General features: G+C 45.5%; 1 protein-coding gene across 2 annotated transcripts in view; it reads left to right on the top strand.

Annotated features, from left to right (window-relative positions):
• The window catches only part of OPCML (opioid binding protein/cell adhesion molecule like), a 1,351,977-nt gene that overhangs the window by 513,804 nt on the left and 816,693 nt on the right, over positions 1 to 21,480 (top strand). The window lies entirely within an intron of this gene.

Below are 21,480 nucleotides of genomic sequence, written 5' to 3'. Positions count from 1 at the left end.
TCACTGCTGTCCTCTCTTCCTGGTCCTTCTTAGTCTTGTTACCTTCCTTGTTCAATGCCATTGTTACCTGCTATGGATTTCCAGTGGCTTAAAACTAATATTCTACTGCTCAAGGCCCTCATGGCCTGCACCAAGACTCACCGTCCAGCTTTTTCCTCCACTGATGCTAGTGGGGGACCTCTTCACCTGCCACCAAATCCCTCATGATGACCTGCTTCATCTTGCCTTTGCACTTTTCCCAATGCTCTTTCTCCACCTGAAACGTTTCTCTTTCCTTCACTCTTCCCAAAAACATCTTCAAGTCACAGGTCCAATATCCCATGTTCCATCCTGCCCAGGCAGCGTTAGACTTTGTTTTCCTCATACCTGGCTTTTGGTGTGTAACATATTAGAGATCACTGTCTGTCTCTGTGTATCACTGTCCCTGAGTACCCTGAGCTCCTTGCAATAGAACTGCAGTGCCTTATGACCTCAGTGTCTGGTGCATAGAATCACCTAATTCACATCCACTGGGCAAAGGGTGGGGAAGGGAGAGTGTGATCAACCTGGAGCCTTGCTCCCTGGAGTCAGGGATCCCCACCGCCTTTGTCATCATTCCATCCTCTGTCCAAGCAGGGGAGTCCCCTTTCCTGTGAGTCTCTTGTGGTGTCCATGGGCCCTCCATATTTTCCTCTATAGGGCTCAATTCACTGACACCCCCAGTCCCTTTAAATGCTACCCAGATCCCAGAATGTTCACTACACTCTTGACTACAATGATCTCCTTTCTCAGGAAAGCTCTTACAAGGCTGTACCTTCTTCTCCTTTATTAACTATTTATTTGTGTGTCTGGTTATTCCTCTTCACCTAACATTTGTATCTTTCAGTGCCTATGTCCAGTAGCCACTCTTTTTTGAAAACTTATTTTCTTTATTTGAAAGGTAGAGTTACAAAGAGACATAGAGGGAGAGCTAGAGAGGTCTTTCATCTACTGGCTCACTCCCCAAATGGCCACAATGGCTGGGGTTGGGTCAGGCCAAAGCTAGCAGCCAGGGAGCTCCATTGGGTCTCCTGTTTGTGTGGTAGGGGCCCAAGTACTTGGGCCATCTTTTGCTGCTTTCCCAGCTGGATGGGAAGTGAAACACCTGGGACTCAAACCAGTGCCTATATGGGATGCTAGTATTGCAGGCAGTGGCTTAGCTCATTACAACTTAACATCAGCCCACCCCCCACCCCCAGTAGCCCCTCTTAATCTCAGGTTTAGCTTTCTTCAGTTTCAATCACTCATGCTCAATGGCAGTCTGAAAATATTACATGGAACATTCTAGAAAGAAATGATTTATAAGTTATCAGTCACTTATGTAAGTATATTGTTAGGATTTTATTTTCTTATTAGTTATTTCCATTAATCTTTTACTGTGCCTACTAGAATACACACAGTTTAGATGAGTTGTAGAACTCCTTGTGGTTTCAGGCATCCATGAAATGTCTTAGAACATAATCCTTGTGTCTAAAGGGGAACTATCGTATTTCCAACACATTTTACAAAGTCAATGCTATATGGACAAATTTAGACATCTCCTTCAGGGCTGCTTCTGTTTGCATGAGAGTCTGAGGGAAATTAAATCTCATGACAGCAAGATGGTAAAAGGAGTGGGCATGGCCAAAGGAAAAAAGGAAGCAATGGGTTGGATGCCGTGCAGAAAAGACTTTCTAATTTGCCAAGAGGAATTAAATCACAGTTTTTCACCTTTAAAGAGTGACGAGAAGCAATTTAAACATCTAAAACAGGAGGAGTTGCTTAGCCTAGTGGAGTAGATGCCCACATCCCACATTGTACCTAGATTTGGTCCCTGGGTCTGCTCCTGACTCCAGCTTCCTGCCAATACAGACCTTAGAAGGCAGTAATAATTGTTGTTGGGTTCTTGCCACCCAAGGACCTAGATTGTGTTCCTAGCTCCTATTGTGGCCTAGCCCCAGACATTTTGGTTTTTGGAGAGTAAGCCAGCAAATAGGAGTTATCTCTTATTAGCTCACTCTCTGGCTCTCTGCCTATCGAATAATAAAAAAAAATTTTTTTTAATTGCAAAATGGAAGTGTTTGTCTTTGAAACCTCTGCACACTACACATGGGTTTTGTGTATTCTCTGCATGCATAAATGAGTTGTGTTGTCTCAGAATTTAAGCAACAATTATCTCAATTATGCTTATTAACCTCCCCCAAAGTATTAATTAAAATCTCTGTGGAAGAATCTATGTTGGATGGATTCTTTTCTTCTCTGGTCTCTCTCTCCAAACCTCTCCACATCTGTCCTCCTCTTCCTCCCAGATGCAGGGCACCCATGTCCTGGATTTCCCATGGTGAGCACCACGCTGCCTGCCTTTATTCTCAACCATCATTCTTCTGATCTCTTTCATTGTTTTCTGGTGAATATGCCTTAACCCCGCCCCACCACTCAACTAGCCTATAGGCTTGTGAGGCAGAAGACATGATTCTGCTATGTACTTCACTCCTGTTAAGAGTGGAATGTGTTTATTTAAAGGACAAGCTTCTTGATTACGGAAAGTCACTGAGGCTGAATCCAGCCATGTGGGAGGTCACTCAGCGTAGTGAGCCTCCAGACAGTGAACTGTGGAACTGTCTTTCTATCAGGCACCAGTGCACACACACCCTGATCTTTTGTTGCACCCAGAGCAGAGAGGCCAAGCTTTCAAAGAGCGTGTCTCCTAGGTGGCTGCATAAACCAGGCTCTAATTCCCATGTTGTGTCTGAGGTCAGCTAGGCCTAGGGACAATCCACAGCCTTTGTGTTTATAATTCTAAGTTCTAATGAACTTGCTCATATATTGTCATTTGACCTTGGGAATGAATACCACTTAACTGATCAGAGCACATCCCAGAATATTTGTATCAACAAGGTCATCTTAAATCTGCCTTAAGCCTCAATGCCAGCTAGCTCACTCTCTCTCTCTCTCTCTCTCTCTCTCTATATATATATATATATATATATAACCCTGCCTTTCAAAGATATATATTTATACATAATATAATACATGTTATACATATATTTATGTATTATACATTACATATATATATTTGAAAGGCAGGGCTACAGAGAGGCAGAAGCAGAGAGAGAGAGAGAGAGAGAGAGAGGTCTTCCATCCGTTGGTTCACTCCCCAGATGGCCACAATGGCCAGAGCTGGGTCGATCCAAAGCCAGGAACCAGGAGCTTCTTCCAGGTCTTCCATGCAGGTGCAGGGACCCAAGGACTTGGACCATCTTCCACTGTTTTCCCAGGCCATAACAGAGAGCTGGAGCAGAAGTGGAGCAGCCGGGACTCAAACTGGGATCCATATGGGATGCCAGCACTGCAGGCGGCAGCTTTACCCGCTGTGCCACAGTGCCGGCCCCCTCCCTCCTCCGCCAGCTCTGTTCATTCATCCAGGTGGCTTGGAAAAACTTGGAAGTGGCCAGATGGCCCCGTGCATCATCCTCCCTTCTTTCTTCCTCAGAAAGTACATGCAAGTCTGCAGTAAATGATTTTGAACGTTTAATTCAATGCTTTGATATCAGATTTTGAAGCCATTTTGGAGAATGCGTGGAGCCAATTCCATAATGAGATTCCACATTTGCAGGAGTAGCTGGAAAAATCTGTGGGTGTTAAAACAGCCCCCACTATTATTGAGATGTCAATGGCTGTTTCTGAGAAGTTCGGGGAAGATCTGGGCAGGGTGAAGAAGAGAATTGGAGCTGTATTCACATTTTCTTTGCTACACCAGTAATTGGATTTTGGAATTCGTCTCTGTGGAAAAGTTAGGCTCTGGTGCAATCTTTTCTGTCCATGGGGAAGCAGGATTTTGATTTGTTTATTTATTTCCTCACTTGTTTCAGTGGATTTAGCTAAGCTTAATGAAGTTCAAGCAACCTGTCCAAAATCATAAATTAGCATTTGTGATTTCAGATTACTGATTTCCTTAGGGTCCTGCCAGAATTTACTGCCATCTCTGCTTCCTTCCTTCCTTCAAATTACAGAATCTTAAAGAGGACTTTAAAGTCATCCAGCCCAATTCTTCACAGATTCTTCCATATCTGTTAAGCAGGCGTCCAGCCTGTGCTTGGATCAGTGGCTCTCAATAGGTGTCCACATGCATATCAGTGTGCCTTGAACTCTGCAGAGGTGTGCTTCTAAATACTAATAAATGGCTTGACTTTATTTTTACAAAACCACCACCTGTGCAGGGTTTTGGTGAAACCCTACACTGCGAACACTGCCCCAGAGAGGTTGTGTAGCACGATGTTGAGAGGGTAACAGCATGGGGAGATCTGATGCTGCATGCCTAAGGAATACGTGAAAGACCACATGAAACTATACGTTACACTGTCAAGGATATAGCTCCATTCAGTCTTTGCCAAGTGGGTGGGTGCCAAGACTGCAGAGCTCTTGTAAACTAGGCAACATTGTTAGACCAAAATGGAGAGTGTGCAGTCACTATTGCTTACTTTCCCTTGTTTGGAAAAAGTGCTGAAATGGTGACATTAATACAAATAGGTTTATGCCCACCATGTGGCTCTCTGTCCTGGTGCAGGCTCTGTGTCTCATGAAGCACTCGACTCCAGTGTCACACAACTTGGAGTCATCAAAGACGATATTAAAAATACTTACTCTATCTGACCCCATAGTCTCTCTATGTAACTTGCACCCAAGATTGTATGTTTTGTTCTTGAAATAATAATCAATAGATGAAGCTCAAGGCTTATATTGCAGGGGTATATACAGAATCATATGGAGATCCATTCCAAAGGATGAAGCCTGAGGTTCCACTCACAAAATCTGTGAAACTATGGCCCACAAGATTTACATTCACATAAAGCTTCACAGTTGACCTCGTCCAGGCTAATAGAACATTTTTTCCATAACCTCAAAGCACCACTTTTGAATGGAATTAAAATCTCAGCTCCAAATATACAAGTTTCATTGACTGCACTTTTTCACATGCTTTCACTTAGGTTTACAGCACTCATCCCAGAAAGAAAAGAGAATTTACCTTCCAGGTATATCCATGCACTCCAGGCATACCTGTCTGGGGGTTGTTCCTAAGGCTGATGATCCAAAGATACAGTCCATACAGATGCTGAACAGAACATCAAAAAAAAAAAAAAAAACAGCCAATGAATTTTCTTTTAGGGCTCATCATCCTTTCCTGTCCTTCCCTCCACATTTCAAGCTTCCTAATTAAATGTGTGAACAGAGAAAGAGAAACTGTGTCCTTGATAGATGTTACCTGTCGTGGGTTGCAGACTGTAATGGAAAACCTAGTTGTTCTGCTTTTCTTTTATTTTTCTCTTCTGTTATACTTGTAAACCTATACCAAGGTATAAACATCCTTAATAACAAGAATAAATCAGCAATGGAGGAGATGACCTGTCAGGTTCTGAGAGAACTTTGTCAGTATGATCCCTAAAATAGAAGGCATTGTTATGACTGTAGACTCCAGTGGACTCCCAGCAGGTGCAACTCCTTCCCCGCCACATCCTTTCTGATTGTTGCCTCCTCCATTTGAATCGAGCTGTGGCCTTCTGCTGTCTGCCCACACAGACCACAGTCCTGTCAAATACAAGGCAGTCTCTCTCCACCCCTACCTGGTCAGGTCCTAGGTCACCAAGTCAAACTTAAATCATGTGAGAGAGCTCATGACGATGGATCTATGGTTCTTTCAAAATCGACGGAGACTATTCTGGAAGCACTTTTTCTAGTGCGTAAGAAACATGAACTCAGCGCAGGTTAGAATACAGAAGTTAATAAACTAAATCTAGAGACAAGGAGATAAATATATATATATATATATATAGGCATTTATCCATCAATAGTTTCTAAAAGATTTTCCCCAGAAACAACAGAACACCCTACATTTAGGCTATGAATTCTCCTTCCCCTTCTTTTCACTCTGCAGTAGTCCACAAACATTTTTCCATGTAAGTGCTATATCTATATCACAATTTCATTTTTACTGCTTTGAGTGCCTAGGTTCTTTCTAGTCCCCCAGTATTATAAATGGAAATGCTCATAGTCACCTTTCTACGTTGATAATTAAACATTGATAAGTTTTTCTGACTTGGCTAAGAAAACCATTCTGTCTTCTATTGTTGGAAGTAAGGATCTGGCTACCATGTTCACCATCAAGAACATGAAATGTTGCTTTTGAGAAACTAGAGAATGGCAGTTGCCTCCAAACTGGAACCTAGGTTCACAAAGGGGCCCATCCTCTTCCTTCTCTTCTCCCAGTTTGGTGGGAAACATTGGCGGTGATACTGCTTAGCCGTTGAGGGTTTCTCCTGGAGTTCCATGTCCCTCTTCCTTTCATGGTGTGTGTGTGTGTGTGTGTGTGTGTGTGTGTGTGTGTGTGAGGGGGGGGGGAGTACTTCTTTGTGTCAAAGATGTTGGGAAATGAGAGGGAAGGGAAGACATGAGAGACCGGGCCTGACAACACAGAAGATGCTGACATAAATTAATCAAACGAGGCATCTTGCAGGATTGAATTAGTTCCTGATTTATGGCCGCAGCACAGTGCCTGCCAGGCTGTTTTTTCATGCTCATCCGTTGTTGCCCCTGATTTATGTCACAGTCTCAGTGCATTGGCTGGCTAGAGATCCTCGTAGGATGGATGGAAGGGAGGGGGCTGTTCCAGTGCCGGCCGGCTCTGGTCCAATCTTCATTCCACCCCTCAGAGTGCAGAGCCATCTATCAACTTCATTATTTGCCTCATAAACTCAATGTCTGCATCTTTAAGCTCTGTCATATTGCCATGGAAGCTGAGATGGTGAAAGAGAAAGAAATATATAATTCTACTTTTTTTTTTTTAACTTGTGCGTTTGCAAAGATTCTTAAACCTCAACAGGATTGAAGCTAAGTCAATGCTGATGTTTCTTGCTATTACCTGCAGGAAGGTGTCTACCCTGTGTTAGCCTCATCAAGTCACTGCTAATTTTGGTAATGAAAGGCTCCTGAGGGGTGATTCGTAGGATGATGTGTTTTGAATGCCAGTGGCCTCCTCGTTTGGGGAAACAACTCAACCACTGCAGCATTTCTTTATTGGAAAAAGCTGTTTAGGAATATTTTTCTGCTCATTCTAGAGATCTATGGGTGGCCTGGCAGATGCTCATTTATTCATCTGCTCGTTTAATCTTTTCAAGTTCTGCATTATTCTGAGTCTGTGTCTGCATATAGACTCTGGTTCCCTGAGTTCCAGACTTCTGGGGTTTTATGGTCTACAGGAGGAGACAGATAGTAAATGTATTATCAAATAAGTGCCCACATAATTATAGGAGGGCTACTGCTTATGATTCCAACTCTTTCATTATGTCAAGTATTTCTAATTGTTAAGTAAAATAGGAGAACTTAACCTCTTGCAAATTCAGTTGAACTATCCTTTCAAATGTACTAAATATATATTAGATTTCTCTTTAAGTCATGTTTGTGGTTGTTGGAAACAAGCATACAGCAACCTGGAAGATAAGGTTCACTAACAACCTTACTTCAGAATTGTCTAAATGATGATTGTTTATCAAACAAACTCTTTAAAAAAAAAGTGCTATAATTTCCAAATTGGTATCTCAGGCAAGAGTCAGCATCTTTAAAACTCATATTTCTCCGTTCTAAATAGTACCTCCACCAGGAAACATCTATTAAATTTAAAGGAGATACTAGCTATAGTTCAATCCTCAGCGTCTTGTAGGTATTTGTCCAAAGTCTGTAGAACTTGGTTTGATTTAGTTATTTCTATTACAGATCATTCACCCGTATTTTAGAATCATATCTTGTGTGTCAGATATCACCTATTAAATGATCCATAGAAAAGTCAAAATGACAACAATGCTTACAATGGCCTGACTGTCTTCTCACTCCTCTGCTCCTCCAGCTGCTTGTGCTAGGTCAGCGAGGAGCATTGCCATATGCACAGAAGCTCAGGTCAGTATGACTGGCACTGCCTCCCACCCGCTCCACCTGGGCTCCAGTCTCACCAGGCTCCTTAACTTCTTCCACCACACTGAACTCAGCCTTCCTCTGAGCTCATGTAGTTCTTGCTGCCCAAAACACACCTTCTTCACTTATTCCCTGATTCCAACACTGTGTATCCTTCAGATCTTGGGTAGGAGCCACTTCTTCCAAGAAACTTTCTTAATTCTTTCTTCTAGTCTGTGTCCTTTCTTCTAGTCTCCTTCTAAGCACTCAGTGCTGTGTTGCCCCTACCATAGCAGTTAGTATATCACCCTGTAAACAAAGCTTTAGTCATTGTATATTGTCCCATGACGCCTATGATCCAGGTCTGTGTTGAAATTCAATTCCAATAGGGAGGAATTTCAAAAATAAGGTAAAGGACATTTGAAATTAAAGGAGGGGTAATCTTCCAATTAAAGTCTCTGCATTTACTTGCTATTTCCATGTAGGGGGTTTCTGCTGTTCATGCCAATTAGTGGCTCCCTTGACTCACATTCTACTGAAGGGGCAGCCCAAGAGTGTATCAAAGTCCATGGATTGTCCAGGAGGGAGAAAAGAAGACAGCTATGTTTACAAACTGGGTTTTGGACCTGGGCCTTCTCACTAGCATCGTACCGTATACACTTCCTCTCTCCCCTTGGGGGCTTCTTATGTCATGGGGAAAGAGCCTACAATTGTCCAGGTCCCCACTCTTTGTAGTGTTCTTGAGCTCCTTTACGAATGTCAGTGTTTAAGGGCACTTCAGATGCGTTGGGCTCTGCTCCTGGGAGAGCAGCTACAGTGCAGGATTCTTCACTAAGACTTTGGGAGAAGATAAGCTGTCAGAGACCTCAACTGCAGAATTTTCCCCAGACAACTTGGCATCAGACACAAGAGCAAACAGTCAGAGCCTTGGCTTCCTGTAGGATATTGATTTTCCCTCTCGGCTACAGCATTTTCCTCATCCTCTTGGCATCTATTGGAAAAATGAAACATGAGATTTGAAAAACTAAAAATACCAAAAGTGACAGGCTACTCTGGCATCACAGGCTATGCGAGAATTCAGCTGGGAAGGCACACATGTAGCACACAGTGAGCCCTTCAGGAATCCTTGAGTGGACTTTTAGACTGGAGTAGAGTGAAGTAAATGTTAGGTATTAGGAACAGGGAGATAAGAGCCTTTGGGGAAAGTGGGAGAGAAAAGCATCAAAAGGTAATATGGCAAGATAATGGAAGACAGAGATAATGGCCCCACAAAGCAAAATGGAAATCCCTTCCCAAGTTGCGCTTGCCGTGGCAGAATAGTAACTATGGACAGGTGGAAGTTGTGAGTTTGGGTGACTGGTTCTTTAGCAAAACAGTGAACCTCACAGCTGGTCTTCTTCCCTGAAAATCTCAGCGCCAGTCTGGACATCATCTGTGGATGCTGTTGAGGTCTCCTGGCCAGGGCTGAGTGACCCCGTGGTCTACACTGGGAGGCAGAGCGTGAAAGAACTCCTTCCTAATGTGCAAAAACTCCATTTTCAGTCGTTTGCTGCCTAACTAGTTTTAATTCAGCATTCACTGTCATTTATCAGAGACAAATACTTGTTCCAGGTGTCTGCTTCTCACCTTGTACTCTGGGTCTGATTATTGAATTGAGTTCTTACTTTTGGCAACTGACTCACCATGCAGACATCTTCCCTAAGACTTTAGTTCTCTCTGGGTTGTGCAGCTGCCTAATGACTGTACCACGATGCCACCCCTGAAACTGAGTCCAAATTTCTCCTTAGTAATCATGGCTTTTTGGGAAGCCAGCTACATAGCCTTAGCTCCAAAATCCAGCCACTTTTCCCCAAGATCTGGCCCCTTTCGGATACAGGGTCTTAAGGATACAGGTTACTTCTGCCTGTTTTAAATCTGGATCTCTAAGGTTCTGAAGCTACTACCTGTGCTAGACCATGAGATGAAATACAGAAAGTTAAACCTGAAGTTAAGAAAAGTACCAGTTCTCTTTTTTTAGTATAAATGTGCCCCATGAGTTTAGACTAAGCCTCAAGTTTAATTGATTTTCCAGTATTTTTATTTGCTAAGCTAGAGAAGCTACCTCCATCACTATTATATTTGTATTCCTTATGATCTATTTGGTTTGCTTTCAAAAATGGCTATATACTTTTATTATGAAAAGAAAGCTGTGTGTGTGGGCTTGTGTGTGTTTGTATGTAAAGTATTTAGTATCACTTGGTCTTTAGAGGGTGAAGTTCACAATGTGTACTCATTGTGTCACTTTTTAAGAGATTTATTCATTTGTTTTAAAAGTAAAAGTTACAGAAAGAGAGGAGGAGATATGGAGAGAGAGAGAGAGAGAGAGAGAGAGATCTATCCTCTGGCTCACTCCCCAGATGACTGCAATGACCAAGCCTGGGCCAGGCCTAAGCCAAGAGCTTGGAGTTTCGTTTGGGTCTCCCACATGGGTGGTAGAGGTCCAAGTACTTGGGCCATCTTCTGCTTCTTTTCCCAGGCCATTAACAGGGGGCTGAATTGGAAGTGGAGCACTCAGAACACAAACCAACACCCATATGGAATACTGGCATCATAGGCGGCAGCTTTACCCACTATGCCACAATGCCAGCCCTCACTGTACCACTTTTTAAACTTGTGTTTATTTATTTGAAAGGCAGAATGGTGGGGGGGAGAAGGGAGCGATCTTCCATCTACAGGCTCACTCCAAAATACTTGCAGTAGCTGGAATTGGACCAAGCTGAACCTCTGTTTGATTACCCATGTGAGTGGCAGAGACCCCAAGTGCTTGAGACAAAACTTGCTGCCTCCCAGTATCTGCATTAACAGGAGGCTGAATCAGGAGTGGAGCATGGATTTGAACCAGGACATGGGTTCTTAACTACCAAGCCAAGAGCCCACCATTCTTAGGTGTTTATTTAGGAGCCTGCATTGTGGAGGAGCAGGCAAAGCGGCTGCCTGAAATGCTAACATCCCATATGGGCTCCACTTTGATCCAGCTACCTGCTGGGAAAGCTGTGGAGGACAGCCCAAGTGCTTGGACCCCTGTACCCACACAGGAGAGGGGAAGACTTACATCCAGTGATTCACTCCTTGATTGGCCGCAATGGCTGGGGCTGCACCAATCTGAAGCCAGGAGCCAGGAGCTTCTTCTGGGTCTCCCATGTGAGTACAGAGCCCTGAGGAGTTGGGCCATTTTCTACTGCTTTCCCAGGCCATAGCAGAGAGCTGGATCAGAAGTGGAGCAGCCGGGACTGGATCCAGTGCCCATATGGGATGCCAGTACATGTCCTCACATGTCACGCCACAGCACAAGCCCCAAACCTTTCCTTTAAAATGAGTCTTAACTGCAGCCTCTCCAAGAAACCCACCATGACTCCCTTGGGGAGAGTTCCTTGCTCCCTCCTCAGGTCAGCGCTGCACCTCGTGTCCAGCTGCCAAGTCCCATTGGAATGCTCTGCAGCCATCACTGGGGTGCAGGGGGTTAAGCTGCACTTGTGACCCAGGCATCCTGTGTCACAGCACCGACTAGAGTCCTAGCTGCTCTGCTTCTGTCCCGGCTCCCTGCTGACACACCTGGGAGGGCAGAGAGGATGGCCCCTGCAACCCACATGGGAGACCAGGATTGAGTTTCTGGCTCCTGGCTTTGATCTGACCCAAACCTGGCCATTGTGGCCATTTGGAGAATGAACCCAATCTCTCACTTTCTCTTTCTCTCTGTCACTCTGCCTTTCTTTTTTTCTAAAGATTTATTTATTTATTTATTTATTTATTTGAAAGGCAGAGTGACAGAGAGGCAGAAGTAGAGAGAGAGTCTTCCATTTACTGGTTCACTCCCCAGATGGCTGCAGCAGCTGGAGCTGGACCGATCTGAAGCCAGGGACCAGAAACTGCCTCCGGGTCTTCCGCATTGCAAGGACCCAAGCACTTGGGCCATCTTCCACTGCTTTCCCAGGCCATAGCACAGAGCTGGATCGGAAGTGGAGCAGCCGGGACTAGAATTGGCACCCATATAGGATGCCGGCACTGCAGGTGGCAGCTTTACCCATTAGGGCACAGCACCGGCCCCTCTGCCTTTCAAATAAACAGATCTTTTTAAAACAAAATGCTCTGCTACGTACCTATGAAGCTGCTGAACACAGAGATGATCACGGAAGAATTCTGTTTGTTTCTACATATGTACTCCCCAATGCAATAAATATGAGCTTTCAGTGACTTACTAAAAAACGACTACAGCAATAAAGAAAGGCAATATTATAGCAGCAAAACTTTTATGCAGAGCAAAGAAAAAAATCTCACTCCAAAGTTAAAGATTTTTAAAAATCAGTTGTTTATCTAAGAGAAAGAAAGGCAGAGGGAGGGAGAGGAGAAAGAGGAGGGAGGGAGAGAGAGAGAGAGAGAACGAGCGAGCTTGACAGAAACAGAACCCCTATTTGCAGGTTCACTCCACAAATGCCTGGAGTAGGAAACTCAATCCAGGTCTCCCATGTGGGTGGCAGGTATCCAATCACGTGGGCCATCACCTGCTGCCTCCTGGTGGTGGAAGTTGTAGTCGGGGTGGGAGCTGGGCATTGTACTATGGGAAGCAGTCATCTCTACCATCAGGATGAGTGACACCCATAGAGTTTTGGCCAGAAAAAAATCAAGGTTTTGGAATAGTTTTTTACTGAAAAATGACAGCAACACGCCAGTTAGTAATTTGTTTCTCTCTCTCTCTATCTCTCTCTCTCTCTCTTTCTCTCCCTCTCTCTCTCTCTCTCATCTATGCTGTTTAGTTTTATTTGATGTTTTTTAACTCATTGCTCTTTATCATGTAGTTTTTAAGCACTAAAGTAGAGAATGGTTAAGACATCAGTCCCTGGACACACAGACTGGTGAAGCTGACACCTGAGTCCATCACTTCCCAGCTGTGTGGGTTTGGGGAGGTGGCCTGATGTCTCTGTGCCCCAGTTTCTTTCCATGTGAAGATGCGATATCAATAGTCACTTTTTCACGAGGTCTTGGTAGTCAGTAGAGGGACATGTATGAAGAAGTTGCGACAGTCCCTGGAACACAGTAAAGAACCTCTAAGTATACCTGATTGGGGGGGGGGGGTGCATGTGTGAATGCTCGACTCCCTTGCCTTTGCAAGATCTGCTGGTTTCTGGAAAACCTCCAGAAAGATGTGGCCCAGGCACTCCTGTGTGAGAGACAATAAGCAAAGCCATGCAATCACACAATTTCTTTTCTTTTCTTTTCTTTTCTTTTCTTTTCTTTTCTTTTCTTTTCTTTTCTTTTCTCTTCTTTTCTTTTCTTTTCTTTTTTGACAGGCAGAGTGGACAGTGAGAGAGAGAGACAGAAAGGTCTTCCTTTGCCGTTGGTTCACCCTCCAATAGCCGCTGCGGCCGGCGCACCGCACTGATCTGAAGGCAGGAGCCAGGTGCTTCTCCTGGTCTCCCATGGGGTGCAGGGCCCAAGTACTTGGGCCATCTTCCACTGCACTCCCTGGCCACAGTAGAGAACTGGCCTGGAAGAGGGGCAACCAGGACAGAATCCAGCGCCCCGACCAGGACTAGAACCCACTGTGCCAGCATCATAGGCGGAGGATTAGCCTATTCAGCCACGGCGCTGGTGCAATCACACAATTCACCATGGATTTACGACCTTTTAAATTCTCTAATTTTGCTATTTAACATCCTCTGCAAGCAGAAGCTCGGTTTTAGACTTTCAGCCTTTTTTTTAGCTCCCAGGATATTAATTTGGGTCACTCATTGTTGACTGTTCATTGGTAACCAGTCGACCACCAAGCACCATATCCTTGGCCATTGGGCCATATGAAAGCCTTTATAAGGAGCTCTTCTGAACATCCAGTTGGGACACACAGGGCCATACTGCCCTGGTGGCCTTCCTCACCCTCCTATTCACTTGCCTAGTGTGTTTCCAACACCAACGCCCTGGCAGCTGGCCTTGGGGACTCCCCTTTGCTGATGGCTCTTTCTCCTCTCCCTGTGGGAGGTATTCCAGGGCCACCCACAATCCCAACTCTTCTTCATTGTCATGCCTTCTCCCTTTCATCTATACTTATAAAGACACTGAGAGATCAGTGAGCCAATACCCTAAAGGGGAGACTGTTTCCTTCAATCTTCAGGATAGAATGAATGAAGGTAAAAAAGAAAGATGGAGTGAATGCAAAGATAGATAGACATGGGGAGAAAAGGGATGGTTCAAAAATCATGCATTTCTCAGGCCAGGCATCACTGGGTGGGGGCAGGGCAGGTGTGAATATGAAGTGAGATGGGGAAAACTGGGCAAGAAGCCAGATAAGCTGCATGGGAGGAAGTGTGGCAGAATGGTCTGTGCGGAAACAGGTTAGGGGTCTTCTGCATGCACCTGTCAATGCCCGAGCAGCCTTCCAGCCCTGCTCCCCAACTCTGAAGCCTGTCATTCTGACAGAAGATACTATGCATTTGGGCTCTCTCAGCACTGCCTCCTCCAAACCACTTTGTGTCTGTTGAATCTAACTCTTTACCAGCTGCTTCTATGGCTGATAGTTTACTATTCTGATGAGGACCCTAGATGGGTAATGAGAGGACAGGGACAAGAAAACACTGGGGAGAGAAATGCAAGTCTACTCACCATTAATCACGTACTTTTCTTCTAGATAACATGCAAACGGTGCAAGGGCAGTGATCCAAAACAGCGCCAATACTCATTGAGCTGAATTGCTAAAAGGTTTCAATGCACCCTCCCTCCCTAAAGAGGACAGGTCTAGTAATTGCAAATGAGTTTAATCTGTTTCACATCTGAATTATCCTGGGCTTAGTATCCAAATTGGCTTGCTCTTCAGGTTTGTCGGGTCAGTCTCACGCAAGGCAAGCCGTGTTCTCTCTTGTCAAGGGAGAAGCGCAAGGTGCTGCTTGGAGCCAGTCTACTCATAAAGTCAGAGTGTATCATACACCTAAGCAGACAGCTCCAGTAGAATTCTTCTCAGCAAATCTCCTGCCAACCCCACCTCTACTCCCTGCAGAAGCAATCACCCTTCGTCCATATCCCCATGGCATGGACCATTGTTACAACATTAACCACATGACACAGGAGCCTTGTGGAAGGCATAAGCTCTACAGCTACACATGCTGGGTTTGAAGCCCAGCTCTGCCATCATCAGCAGCATGACCTTGTGTAAGTCCTATGATATCTATGTGCAGTAGGGGCATTAATAGGACCTACCTGATGTGGTTATTATGTGCATTCAATGAGTCATTACATACAAGGAACATGTAACATCTCTCTTGGGACCTAGGAATTACTACACAAATACTACGTATCATCATGCTTTTCTTTAAATTTTTTAAAGATGTATTTATTTATTTGAAAGGCAGAGTTACAGAGAGGCAGAGAGAAAGAGAGGGGTCTTCCATCTGCTGATTCACTCCTCAGATGGCAGCAACAGCTGGAGCTAAGCCAATCCGAAGCCAGGAGCCAGGAGCTTCTTCCAGGTCTCCTACATGGGTGCAGGGGCCCAAACACTTGTGCCATCTTCTACTGCTTTCCCAGGCCATAGCAGAGAGCTAGACCAGAAGTGGAGCAGCTGGGACTCAAACCAGTACCCACTGTAGGCGGCAGCTTAACCCACTGAGCCACAGTGCCAGCCCCATGCTTTTCTTTATAACACTGCCTGTTCTTCTGAACTGTGAGAACTCTGAAGGAATTGGTCACTTCCTAATATTTTTAAGGCTTCCTCAAAGCCCTCTCCCTAAAGGAGGTACTCTGCTTATTGCTTGTTGAAACAAGGGGATGACATCCATCTTCAAGCGATGAGCACATAACTGACGATTAGTGAGTCGAGTGATTTTAGTAAGTGGTTATAAAGGATTGGGAACAGAGGCTGACACAGAGTGGATGTGCACTAAATCTTTCTCGACTTGTTGTCTTCATCATCAAGGCGTTCACAGTAGACTTGGATGGAGTCTGCTGAATCTTCCCATTGCTCTTGTCTAGATGGTCTGCTTTTGGTGTTCTCTAGGATGGGGACTGTCCTGTTGAACTGCACAGTGCAGGGACCAGTATGGTCTACAGTGGAAAAGAAGCATCCTGGAGAAAGCATGGGAGTGAATCTTGGAGAACAGGCCCAGCAGGAGGGAGGGCTTCTGGCTTCTTTTGCTTGTGGCTGTGTGGCAAAGCAAGCAGCAACACAAGGAACAAATACCCAAGCGCATCATCTCCACTCTCAGGGGCAAGACTCTTCCACCAGGGGGATGACCACTTGGAGGAAATCTGTTCTAACAGACCCTTCAGGTATATCTATACTTTTATTCCTAGAAAAACATTTTAAATTTATTTTATGTATCTGAAAAGTACAGTGGCATAAATAGAGGGAGACACAGAGAGAGAAAGAGATCTTCCATCACTCCTCAAATGGCAGCAACTACCAGGTGTGGGCCAGGCCAAAGTCGGGAGCCCATAACTCCATCCGGTCTCCCACGTGGCAGAGATCCAAGCACTTGGGCTGTCTTCTGCTGCTTTCTCAGGCTCAATAGCAAGGAGCTAGGTAGGAAGTAGAGTGAGCAGTACTCATACCAGAACTCCGTGCACCAGAACGCTGGCCCTCCTACTGACTTTTTAACCAGGGGAAAGCAGGCACCATTTTAAACTCTGGGAAGAATCAAGGCCCTAGTCTCAGGGACAAAGAGGAAAGTAGTACCAGGTGCTTGTGGGCCTGACCAAGGGAGGGTGATTGTTCCCTGGCCAGGGAGAGTGCTTTTGCTTTTCCTGCTGTTAGTGGGGTGTGGGGACTTTGGGTGATGCAAAGGAGCATTCCCTGAGTCCAGTACACCTGCATCCTTGTGGTCTGAGCAAGCATGACACTCCGGGGGGCCTTCCTCACAGCCCCAGCACCTTGGCCTTGGCACAGGAAAACACTTGTCCTGGCAGACTTGGAGGGGGACTTCCTGCAACCTGAGCCTGCACCAAGATCTGCACAGGTGCAAATCCACAGGGCACATATTCAGCCTGCTCTGCTGTGCTGTGCTATGCTTCAACCCACCCTGTCTGTACATGTTCTGGGTCCAAACAGGTTTTGCTGTTGAGTGTATTCCCCCTTAACTTATATATGCATTCCATGAGTTTCTAGGTAATTTCCCCTTAAATCATTAAAACATAGCTTAATTCACATTTATTAAATAAAAAAAAAAGACCATCAGGCATCCATGTGCTCTCTCAACTAGTCTAACAAACATTTGAAAGACTCTCTTCTCTCCGTAGCAATGGCTTTTATCAGGAACAAATGGACTCAGAGTTCCTGAGGGTACGTTTGGTCTGTAATCCTAACAGGGTCTCCTGTAACCTGAACCCGGTAAGATACACGCTCACCTCAATGCAACACAAGGTGTCAAAGAGTTCTCCTGCTTTTACCAACTTTAAATTTGGAAGCGTCTTTACTGTATCCCTGGGATTCTTGGGGATGGAATCTAAACACAAGGTAACATTCACAGAGGGCTGAGCATAGACCAGCTCCTAGACCCGGGCCCTGATGCCCCTCATCCCAACACCACCACATGGAAGGGCTTGTCCTGCTGTTCTGATGGGGCTTGAAGCAGTGAACCCTCATACCTGGTTTCAAGTGTTGGCATTGCATCTTCCCTTCTGGCGCTGACGCTCTCACCCATCCCACTGGCCTTGGATGTGTTCCTGGGGTAAAAGGACCAGCTGGCTTTTCAAAGTACTGACAGTGTGCCCAGAACTGTACCAAGTAATCCATTCGATATGTGCTCATTCATTCGAGAAATATGTGAGCAAGGCCCCAGTTCCAGGCACTAAGTGTATGCTTCAACAGTCCCTGCCAGATATGCATTATGGTATCCATCTCACAAATGGACAAGGAGAGGGAGCCAGGGAAACAAGACTCAGATGTTACATTTCTGGCCCCCAAACCACCTGTCTCTGCGTGCCCTTGACTCCCTGAGACAAATGAGTGTTGGGCAGAGGTTAGCTGGTGCCACTGCACCAAAGCTGCTCTGATTTGGACAACCTGTTAGTAGCGACTTGGTGAGGAGTTGCTTAACAAAGGGGTAGGTTAGCTCCCGTGGTTGCAACTGGCAGAATGGCTGCTGTTTTAAGCAGAAAGTGTTGGGAACCTTATTCGGTTCATTAACAGGAGAGAATTTATCCAGATCACAAAGACACTAAGTCGAAAGCCATACGATAGATTTTTAATGAAAGTCTGGCTGGGCGTGCTGTGATGGCAAAAGCAAAATGACATGCGGGAGGGGTAATGATGCCTACTCATTTGAACTGGAGCTGCTGTTTCCCTGTCTCAGATTATTATAGCACAGTTAAGGAGATAGGGACACTTCTAAGAATAAAATTAAAATGGGTGTGAGAGCTCTCTGAAATTAAAAGGATTCTTTTTTTTTTAACACCTACTCCAAAATGTTTGAAGAAAAAGCATCCACTAGAGGGAGCCGTCCAAACAGTCAGAAAGATGGAGAGGTGGTACCAGGCTCCATGCCTTGAGATCTGCAGGAAGAAATTCATTCAAGGGGTGTCACAACAGTCTGTAAGCCTCCAATACACGCCTATTCCCACTCCTGCTTTGTAAACCTTCCACAGCACCTCCGGTTCTACCTTTTCACTCTACTGTACTGTATTCCTTTGGCATAGGCTCTGGGATACATAACTTTTGAGTTCATTATGTTTTCAATCTACCCAGGTCTTCTCCTATGGTCATCATGGTGCACGCTTCACCTTGAGCATAACTCAATCATCTCAGAACATCTTATGTCCCTGCAGTCCAGGAACGTTGTACTGAGCATCTTTTGACATCTGTAAGATGATGTCCCACATGAAAGAAAGGGTAACCCCTGCCCAGGCTGTTTACCAGTGAAGAGTGGCAGGACACACAAAGTAACCAGTGTGCCAAGGCGTGCAGCGACTATTGCTGTATCTCACATTTGGAGACTAATTTCCAAAAGGTTTTTATATGAGTTGGGTGTCTTATCATTTTATCTTCATAACAACCTCTTGACCCATAAGGGGCTTTGTCATTATGCACAGCCACGCAACTGTAAATAGGAGGAGTCACTAACAGTGTCACATTTCAAACTCCACTTTCAAGTGTGCACACCTTCAGTAGACAGAGATTTGTGTGAAACTTCCAGCAACAAAAGAAAGGTATGAGTAATCAGCAAGTGGAGTCATGGCAGAAGGTCTGTCTCGGGTATGGTTCCTGCTGCCCTAACCACAGACCCTGCCCCTCTCTTCTGCTGCGGCTGAGCCTGTGAAGTCATTTGCACAGTGACACTGATGTGATGCATGACATACCGTCCTGTCTGGGTGAGTGCAGCTGAGAGAAAGAAAAGCCAGAGGCCAGCGCTGCGGCTCACTAGGCTAATCCTCCGCCTTGCGGCGCTGGCACACCGGGTTCTAGTCCCGGTCGGGGCGCCGGATTCTGTCCCGGTTGCCCCTCTTCCAGGCCAGCTCTCTGCTGTAGCCAGGGAGTGCAGTGGAGGATGGCCCAAGTGCTTGGGCCCTGCACCCACGTGGGAGACCAGGAGAAGCACCTGGTTCCTAGCTTCGGATCAGCGCGGTGCACCAGCCACAGCGCGCTGGCCGCGCCGGCCATTAGAGGGTGAACCAATGGCAAAAGAAAGACCTCTCTCTCTCTCTCTCTCACTGTCCACTCTGCCTGTGAAAAAAAAAAAAAGCCAGAGCCCCAACCTCTCCCTGCGAACCACCACTGCCCTTAGAAGGAGGCATCCACTCTGGTGGATTGCAGACTTGGAATTTTTTATTTTTAATTTTTTTTAAAGATTTGTTTATTTACTTGAAAGGCAGAGTTGACAGAGAGAGAAGGAGAGACAGACAGAGAAAAAAGTTTTCCATCTTCTGGTTCACTCCCCATATGGCTGTAATGGCCAGAACTGGGCAGATCCAAAGCCAGGAGCCAGGAGCTTCTTCTGGGTCTCCCATGTGGGTGCAGGAGCCCAAGCACCTGCACCATCTTCTACTGCTCTCCCAGGCACATTAGTAGGGAGCTGGATCAGAAGTGGAGCAGCCAGGACATGAGTCGGTGTCCGTATAGAATGCCAGCACTGTAGGTGGTGGCTTTACTTGCTTCGCCACAGCACCAGCCCCAGAAATTTTTATTTTTAACTGCACATGCACTAAAGCTGCTATCACAGAACAGCGTTCCATTTTATCCTCATATCAATAAAACTTCACAACAAAATGCTCAAGTAAGTGGAGGGTAAAATCAGCCTGCCCGGCACCAGCCCTGTGAGTGCCTCCTTATTCCTTAAGGGCCAAATTGGCACGTCTCAGGGATTTTGCCCAGTTTATGGGCTGCAGAGTACTTCCAGACACCTTTAACAAGAGGTCTCCTTCACTCTCTTTATCTTTTCTGCAGCCCGGCTAGTTTGCATGCACATCGCCTTTCCTCCACCCCATTAAGATCTAGGTATGGATGGAGGAGAACTGACTGAAGTTCAGACCGGAAGAAGAGAAAGTGAGCCTCCCATGAACAGACACGAGGGAATTTCAGAAATTTGATGGAAAATAGAATGCAAAGAAAAGTTTATATGGGAGCCAAATTGTTTTTGAAACCCGCAATAGTTTTTTTTTTTTTCATAATATGCATTTTACATGACCGTCTGACGACTCTTCTTATGCATGGATTTCAATTTTTTAAAATTTTCTTACCAGGAATAAACAAGATTTTGGAAGATTTATTTGTTTACTTTTGAAAGTCAGAACGAAAGAGAGAGAGAGAGAGAGAGAGAGAGAGAGAGAGAGAGAACGATGTCTTCCATTCTCTGGATCCCTTCCCAAATGCCCACAACAGCTGGGGCTAGGCCAGGCAGAAGTTTGGAGCCCACAGTTAATCACCAGGTGTCCCACCTGTGTGATAGAGGCCCAAGTATCTGAGCTGTCACCTGCTGCCTCCCAGGGTGAGCATCAACAGGAAGCCGGATTGGAAGTGGCAGCAGGACTGAAACCCAAGCATTCAAATACTGCATGTGGTGCCCTGTGCAGCAGCTTAACTGCTGTACCAACTGCCTGCCCTAGATTTCAATTTTTTGGCATTAAAATAAACTTATCTTGGCCGGCACCAAGGCTCACTAGGCTAATCCTCCGCCTACAGCACCAGTACCCCGGGTTCTAGTCCCGGTTGGGATGCCGGATTCTGTCCCAGTTGCTCCTCTTCCAGTCCAGCTCTGTGCTGTGGCCCTGGAGTGCAGTGGAGGATGGCCCAAGTGCTTGGGCCCTGTGCCCGCATGGGAGACCAGGAGGAAGCACCTGGCTCCTGGCTTCGGATCAGTGCAGCGCGCTGGCAGTAGCGGCCATTTGAGGGGTGAACCAATGGAAGGAAGACCTTTTTCTCTGTCTCTCTCTCTCACTGTCTAACTCTGCCTGTCAAAAAAATAAATAAATAAACTTATCTTGTAATCCTATTTTCCACAAACTTTGAAATCTCTTTGTGTATATGTGACCTCATTTTAAGCAAAAAAAGAGACCTCCCCTTTAGAAACAGAAATAGTCATATTTGCTCAC

The sequence above is a fragment of the Oryctolagus cuniculus genome, chromosome 1 (assembly GCF_964237555.1).
Source record: "Oryctolagus cuniculus chromosome 1, mOryCun1.1, whole genome shotgun sequence".
Lineage (NCBI taxonomy): Eukaryota > Metazoa > Chordata > Mammalia > Lagomorpha > Leporidae > Oryctolagus > Oryctolagus cuniculus.
Note: the sequence above shows the minus strand (reverse complement) of the source record. Positions and strands in the feature narration are given on the sequence as shown.